This window comes from Felis catus, chromosome B1 (genome assembly GCF_018350175.1).
Source record: "Felis catus isolate Fca126 chromosome B1, F.catus_Fca126_mat1.0, whole genome shotgun sequence".
NCBI lineage: Eukaryota > Metazoa > Chordata > Mammalia > Carnivora > Felidae > Felis > Felis catus.
The window spans coordinates 69,251,675-69,260,359 of NC_058371.1; the positions used below are offsets into that span (position 1 = coordinate 69,251,675).

The following is an 8,685-nucleotide window of genomic DNA, read 5'->3' on the forward strand; positions in this document are numbered from 1 at the left end:
GGTCAAGGATGCAAATTGAAGGATGTTTCTTTCAGTGCCATTTTAATCACACCACTGAGAAGGAAGAAAGTTCAGTATTGCTGGATTTCGGGTCACACTTATCACATCTGCAATGCAATCAAGAGCTTTAAAAATTTTCTGAAGATTTTATTTTACCATTTTCCCCTGCTGCTAATATGCAGCAGGATAGTGAATTATTTTTACATTTGTCTGTAATACAAAAGCTAACGTACTGTTTAATTTTCAGTTCACGGAGGCAATATTTGAAAGAAGTACTTCATAAGGAGGAAATTTGAGTATATTTTTTCCAAGTACTGTATTATTTGTTCAGAGCTAATATCATTACCTTGAGTGCTTGCTATATTTAAAAGGAAAAATCATTTTAAGAAAATATTACAAATGGAAAAGATTTCAGGCGTGAAAAAAATTTTTAAAGCATATTGCAGTCCAACAGATTTCTCAGTGCCTTTATATGTTGCCTATGTGAGCTGATGTGCAAGCTAAGTGTACAGCCAGGAAAGTCAGGGTATTACAAACTTGTCCAAAGGAAAAGCACAAAACGTGGAAAATGCTTTTTGAATCTCAAAAACCATTATCAGAATTATTATTGTCTGAATTACGATTATTTACTAACACTTCAACTTGTCCTTTTTTCTGTGTGAAAATTATATTGTATAGTTGAAGATGCTTCTCCTCTTATTTGGAAATAATATTTTTATCTTTTCGCTGAATGGTTTATATTGTGGTCCCCTGGGACTTAATTCAACAAGTTTGAATCCGAGAATATCATTCTCCTCCTCAAATAAGCTCTTCCTTTTCTCTTAATTCAATTTTATCATCCTTCAAACCATCAGGAGATTCTGTCTGCAAAGTGTCTCAAGAATCAGTTCTCTCTTTTCCATGCTTACTCTACACTCTTCTGCTAGGCCTTCCTTCTTTCCCTGTGACTGTTGCAATAGCACACTACTTTTCTTTCCTTCTGTAGATTCTCCCTCTTTGTACTGCATCATGTATAGTCCTAGCCAGATGCATCTTTGTAAAATGCAGTTTTGAATTTACAACTTTTAAAGAACTCTGTTAAGACAATTGATCTTTTCAGAGGAAGACTGATCATGTGAGGGAACAAATATTAGCTGTTACTCACTATCATTTGCATTGGATGGATTTGCCTCAGATGTGGAGCTGGAGAATAGTCCTCATGTAGGGGTCTTAGTGGTCAATATCCTTCATGATATTGTCAGCCTATTGGGATATAGAGAATTAGAGCTGCCAGATTCCTTTGTGTCTTTCTGACCCTAAAGAAATGTGCATTCCTAATCTTTACTCTCAAAAATAGTCCTTAATGACCATTTTCTTTTTTAACATTATGGACTACACAAAAAATTATATTGGGACATCTGGGTGGCTCAGTTGGTTAAACATCTGATTCTTGATTTCTGCTCAGGTCTTGATCTCATGGTTGTGAGATTGAGTCCGGTGTCAGACTCTGTGCTGAGTGTGGATCCTGCTTGGGATTCTCTTTCTCCCTCTCTCTGCCCCTCCCCAGCTTGTGCACACTCACTCTCACACACTCTCTTGCTTCCTCTATCAAAACAAATAAGCCTTTAAAACAATTATAAAATTATAATGTATAGTACCCTGGAGTAAACAGGAGGGGACCTGGAGACATTTTTATCATGTTTAGTGAAAAGATCCATTACATTTATATGATATAATTACATATATTGTAGATATTAGCTATTGAGTGTGCTTAAAATTTTCAAATACAATCTTTCAGGGTTTTTAATTAGAAACTTGTACTTGTTTCCCTGAACATAACATTTTAAAATTAGGTTTTATGTTTTCAGTGGCTATATTTAATTCCTGATTAATACTTTTGGATAATGATTTCTTCATTTTTCTTGATAGTCACCATCAAAGAAGAATTGTTGACATAGGTATGTGATTTTAAAAATTAAAGCCATTTATTTTTCATTTTAGAGACAGAGAGTGAGTGGGGGAGAGGGGCAGAGGGAAAGAGAGAGAGAATCTTGAGCAGGTCTGTGCTGAGCATGGCTCAGCTGATGTGGGGCTTGATCTCATGACCTTGAGATCATGAACCTGAGCTGAAATCAGGAGTTGGAAGCTCAGCCAAATGAACCACCCAGGCACCCCTTAAAACCATTTTAAAGCATTCAAATTAAGTATTTATAACAGTTGAAACTGTATTTAAAGCAGCTCTTCCTTTTTTTCCTTCAGAAATGAGAAACATTGAAATAATGTTTAATGTTAATAGATTTTTAAAAAACATTTTTATTTATTTTAATAAAAAAACCATTTTATTTATTTTATTTATTATTTTGAGAGAGAGTAAGAGAGAGAGCACGCAGGGGAGGAGCAGAGACAGAGAAACATACATAGAATCTGAAGAAGGCTCCAGGATCTGAGCCGCCAGCACAGAGCCCAAGGCAAGGATTGTACCCATGAACTGTGAGATCATGACCTGAGCTGAAGTCGGACGCTTAACCGACTGAGCCACCCAGGCGCCCCTAGTGTTAATAGATTTTGAATCCACTTAAACTTTTCCATATCAGAATTTCAAAATCATCATGAGGCTCTAATTTTCAGAAGGTGGTTGCATTTTAGAACTATCACCTGAAGCTAGTTTGAATGAGAAAAGGGACAAATCAGCCAGAGACACACAGAAATCTTATAAATAGGTGATGGCAGAGATTCAGAGCCACTGCATTGGTGGTGCCTGCCAAGAATTTTGCCTGACTCCCATCCTCATTCCCATTTCCTGCTAGTAAGTGTACTTAGGGTTGGCCGCTGACCTCCCTTGGTACTTAGGACGTGACCTCAAGCAGTTCTGTAGCCTCCTTGTCCATGCATGCTACAAGTGGGCCACTGAAAGTGATGCCCCGTGCTGGACACCCATGCCGCCTAGCCTCACGGCAGGGAAACAGCAGGGACTACATACAACTCATGCTCCCTTCCTGCAACTGTGAGGGCAGCCAGTTCAGTCCTTACTCTGCTAGGGCCGCCTCCTGGAAACCCTGTGTAGCAATGCTCATTGTCTGGGGCAACTGCTCTAGGAGCTCCTGGTCATCGCAAATAGAGACAATTTCTCTCCTGAACTCCTGAACCTTTGTACTTTGTACTTTTTATGGTTAAAAAAAAATTTTTTTTTAACATTCAGTTTTGAGAGACAGAGAGAGAGTGTGAGCAGAGGAGGGGCAGAGAGAGAGGGAGACACAGAATCTGAAGCGGGTTCCAGGCTCTGAGCTGTTGGCACAGAGCTGCACGCGGGGCTTGAACTCATGAAGGGTGAGATCATGACCTGGGTTGAAGTCGGATGCTTAACCAACTGAGCCATCCAGGCACCCCTTTCACTTTCATGTTTTATAGTAAATTGTTTTATTCTTCCTAATAGGAAGCAAATCTCTTTGAATACTGAAACTGTGACTGAATCCTTTTGTCTCCTAAGGCACTGCATCGGTAACATACTTAGCACTCCATGGATATTTGTGGAATTGAACTTAGGTACAGAAATAAAATCTCTAAGAAGTTTCTTTGTGATTAGCTCAAGGTTGTAATGGGCAGTCAGTAAATCTATTAAACGTATTGAGGAAAATTTGGCTTTTATAATTTGTTTTATAATGTAGTGCAGATAAGCGGAATGGAGTATTTATTTATTTTTTCTTCAAAAACAATGCCAAGAGAATTTTGCAGTTAGGTTCACGAACCTTCAAGTTCAAATGATTTTTAGGTTTTGTTGTTGTTACTGTTATTAAACCAGGGAAATCATGTATATTTTTCCACAAATGCGATTTTACATGAGGTTCCGATATATAAAACAGATAAAAGCAGAGCAGCCTAGGGTGATGCATAGGGCAAACCCGACCTTTCCCCACCAACCTGTGCGCTATCAGCATCTGTGAAGAACCTGGGGCCCCATGGAACACAGTTTGAAAACTGCCACCACGGCATTTTCACTTGTGGGGTTCTCATTGCGTAAAGACATGGCATGTCAGACATCAGAATCGCAGGCCCCATCCTGGACCTACTGTATTGGAATATACTTTTTAAGAAGATTCCCAGGTGATTCTTACCTGTGCATTAGAAGCATTAACTTAGAGGATATGGGGGATGTTAGGATAGGAAAGGAGACCAAATAAGAATTTGCTATTACAGATACGAGAAATAAGATAGAATGAGTTGTGTCCGTGAGAAAAAAAATGACGCTGGCATCGCGTTTCCCGTATGATTCTGGGTGCGGACTGGGCACAGGAGAAATGTGTGCAGTAATTTGGAAGGTAGAGGAAGCAACGACAGTGACACCGGCGACTCTTGCAGGGTTGCGGTGCCGCTGCAGCTCGTGCATGTGGCGGCTGATCTGTAATCCACTTCCTTGGGCTGGGGCAGCGCTGAGGCTTGCACTACAGCTGCAGCTCGGTGTGCAGCTGCATTTGACTTTGCTGCTGCTCCTCCTGCCGCCTCTCCAAGTCCTGGGCCAGGCACTTGGGCAGCCCCGCGGGTGCTGGTCTCTGGAGGTGTCATGGGAAAAGACGCATATTCCTGCTTGTCCTTGTCGGTGTTACTTTGTCTTTGTGAATTCTGGCTGGTCTTCGTGGGTTCTAGTTTTTCCCTGATTGCTTCCACTCTGCAGCGCGACCTGTTCCCTCCCTCTGACCCAGCTGACCTACAACACTCTCCACCTGGCCAGCAGGCGGCTACAGACACAGCAGCTTTGCATAGACTTCTGCACCAGCTCTCCCTGTGGTTCCGGCTTAGAGGTGTTTCTCGGGTCCTCCAGCTACCCCCTTCCGGAGTTTTCCTTCCCCAGCTTCTCCGACAATTAAGTTTAAACCCTATAAGGAACCCCTCACTCCGTATTAGTCACTGTGGTCCTGGTTCTCCAATTAAACCCTGATACGTGTATTTGATTCTTTCAGGTCTCGTAGGACCAGTGGAGCATATAGTCAAAGGCTAATCGTTCCCCACAACTAAGGCAAATCCCATCTGATGCCCCATGAATTAGGAAGTTTTCCAGTCTGGCTGGTGGGAGCAGACACTGTTCCAGGTCTGTGAGTGCCTCGAGTGCTGTTCTCTTTAATCCTTCCAGGTGGTTCTTTTTCTGGCTTCAGATTGTTTGCTCACCTACAGGTGCTGATCAGTACTTGGCTGAGTACTTAAAGAGAACCATCTGCACATTCCCAGATTTCTCTCTTCAGTGAGAAGATTTCTTTAACCCTCTACATGGCCAGTTCTAGCCTCCTTCATCTCCCCAGAATCTTGCTTGCTTCTCCTCAACTCAAGGAGACCTTGCCCTCAGGTTGTGCCTTTCTGCACTGGGGTCTGGAAACTCTTAAAGCCGTAAACTGGGACAGCCCCAAGGATGTTTATTATCTCTTAGGGATCACTGCCCTTCACTGTCTGACGCTCGGTGTCTTTAAAATCGTTGTTCCAAACAACTTCATTTAGTATTCTTGGTTGCTTTAGGCAGGAGGGTAAATCTGATCTGCTATTTCATCTTGGCCAGAAATAGAAGACTATTGTTTTCATTCATTCATTCATTCATTCATTCAAAACTGCATGTTTATTTTATTTCCATTAGAAAAAATATTATCTCTTAAAATTTTGGTCCGCTTTTGTCTTCTTTACTTCTACCACTCAAACTCCAGTACTTCAATTTTACTCAAGTGAAAGCAGAAGTAGATAGCTGATGTGAGAACAAAGTATTTCATGTCATTAAATTAATAGAATTTAATTGAACGAGGTGTGCGCTTTACTATTTATCAGGAATAGTAACTCATCTCTCCTGCACGTTATTTCCCTTTACTATTATTTATGAGAGTAAGTATGTAATGAGTGTCTTTTCCCACACGCAGTCACATGAGTGTACTTAAGGGTGGTTTATAACACCGGTAACAGGATTTGTCCTCTGATCTTCAATTCATGCTCAATCCCCCTTATTATAGGGTATTTCCACAATAACTTCAAATGTTTTAGTCAGACGTGCACTTTCCAACATCAGCTGTAAAAATTAAGAAGTTAATTTAAAAACATTATTATAATTCCAGACTAAATAATGCTGGACCCACTTACAGCGATGCTGTTGTGAGAGGTCCTTGGACAGCCACTGGCTTCAGTCTCCACATGGCCTCCTTTGGCAGAACAGCAACCCGGTAAGTGGCTCTAGCAGGAAAGCTACTCTTGAAATGTTGCTTGTGGGTTTCATTGATGGTTTTGAAGCCATTTATGTCAGCCCACAAAACAGTTGTCTTTACATTTTAGTGAAATCACAACCTGCAGCTTTCAGAATTTCACCCATGTTGACAAGGGCTTGTTTGGTTTCTTCTGCCATCACTCCTAGCACCAGCTGTCCACTGGAAGGTTCATGCCTACCTGTCCTGAAATGTAAATAGTACTGTTGACTAACAAAGCTTGACTGTAGGGACCAACAGCTCCTGGGGCTTTCGCAATGCTGATCACCTTTCTGATCAAAGACACCGTGGCTAACACTGCCATCTTGCTGTCCCTCCAAGAGAACAGTCCCGTACACTGTCTCTCATAGCATCTCACCTGACTAACCAGAAGACTATTGCTTTTGTTCTCTTAGTTAAGAGTCCCTTATGTTTTTCCTCCCACTCTGTTATCTTATTTTATTTTTCCTTCCCTTCCCTTATATTCATCTCTTTTGTTTCTTAAATTCAATATATGAGTGAAATCATATGGCATTTGTCTTTCTCAGACTGACTTATTTCACTTAGCATAACACTCTCTATTTCCATCTGTCATTTGCATATGGCAAGATTTCATTCTTTATGATGGCTGAATAATATTCCATTCCATTATATATATATATATATATATATATATATATATATATATATATATATATCACATTTTCTTTAACGATTCATCATAGGGTAGTTCTTTTTTTAACTTTTTGAGGAGACGCCATACTGTTTTCCAGAGTGGCTGTACCAGTTTGCATTCCCACCAACACGGCAAGAGACTGCATCCTCACCAACATCTGTTGTTTCCTGAATTGTTCATTTTAACCATTCTGACAGGTGTGAGGTAGTATCTCATTGTGGTTTAGATTTGTATTTCCCTGATGATGAGTGATGTTGAGCATCTTTTCATGTGTCTGTTAGCCATCTAGATGTCTTCTTTGGAAAAATGTCTATTCATGTCTTCTGCCCATTTCTTCACTAGATTGTTTCTCAGGTGTTGACTTTGATAAGTTTCTTATAAATTTTGTATACAAACCCTTTACCAGATATAGCATTTGCAAATATCTTCTTCCATCCTGTAGGCTGCCTTTTAGTTTTGTTGATTGTTTCCTTTGCTGTGCAGAAGTTTTTATCTTGATGAGGTCTCAGCTCAGTTTTGCTTTTGTTTCCCTTGCCTCCAAAGATATGTCTAGCAAGATGTTGCTGTGGCCAAGGTCAGAGGTTGCTGCCTGTGTTCTTCTCTAGGATTTTGATGATTTCCTAGCTCACATTTAAGTCTTTTCTCCACTTGGAATTTATTTTTATATATGGTGTAAGAAAGTGGTCCACCTTCATTCTTCTGCATGTTGTTGTCCAGTTTTCCCAACAACTTTTGTTGAAGAAACTTTTTTTCCATTGGATATTCTTTCCTGCTTTGTCGAAGATGAATTGACCATATACTTGTGGGTCCATTTCTGAGTTTTCTATTCTATTCCATTGATCTATGTGTCGATTTTGTGTCAGTACCATATTGTTTGGATGACTACAGCTTTGTAATACAGCTTGAAGTCCAGAATTGGGATGTTTCCAGCTTTGCTTTTCTTTTTTCAGGATTGCTTTGGCTATTCAAGGTCTTGTGTTCCACACAAATTTTGGGATTGTTTGTTCTAGCTCTGTGAAAAATGCTGGTGGTATTTTGATAGTGATTACCTTAAAAGTGTAGATTGCTCCGGGTAGTATCGACATTCTAACAGTGTTCTTCCAATCCTTGAGCATGGAGTATTTTTCTATTTCTTTGTGTCCTTTTCAACTTTGTTCATAAATGTTCTGTAGTTTTTGTGAAAGGGACATATTTTGGGGTGTCAGGATATAGGTGGGGTGATATTTGCAGTTGAGATTCCTCCTTGGTGTGCTTTACCTTCCAAATGAGCAGGTCTGGATATGAGTCAAGGCGTTGACAACGTGGGAAGGGAACCAATGGGTTCGGTTCTATAATTTTCACGGCATTGTGCATTTTGTCTCATTTCAGCCTAACAGTTACCTAAAGACCCTTTGAACAAATCCTAATTCCTTAAAGCATACACCTGATTCTTTTTCTAAGCAGTTTGACATACTACTTCCCTTCAGGATTAACTACTGTAATAGTCTTTTCTGCATACAAATAGACCTGCTCACTTAAATGCTAGTAATTTCTTAAGTCCTATTATCTTTTTCGGCCTCAGAACAAGTCCAAATTCCTGCACAAATCAAACACGTATTTTATACTTTAATATCTCCACGTTGCCAATTTTCTGGTAGGACTCATTTAAATTTCAGTGAGAATTAATGCATATTGGACACAAGCAATATGCATGTCCAGCTGGAGTTCACAGATAATTTCTGATAATTTTTCTCTTTGAAAATTCCTGCCTTCTCTGTATTTCTCCCTCTGAAGATAGGAAGTAGGTTTTCTCTGTGAAATATAAGTTTGTGTTGCTGTTGTGAC

General features: G+C 40.0%; 1 pseudogene; it reads right to left on the reverse strand.

The window, feature by feature from the left end:
- Positions 1 to 6,083: 6,083 nt before the first annotated feature.
- On the reverse strand, positions 6,084 to 6,618 carry LOC101089689 (annotated as a pseudogene).
- Positions 6,619 to 8,685: the final 2,067 nt, after the last annotated feature.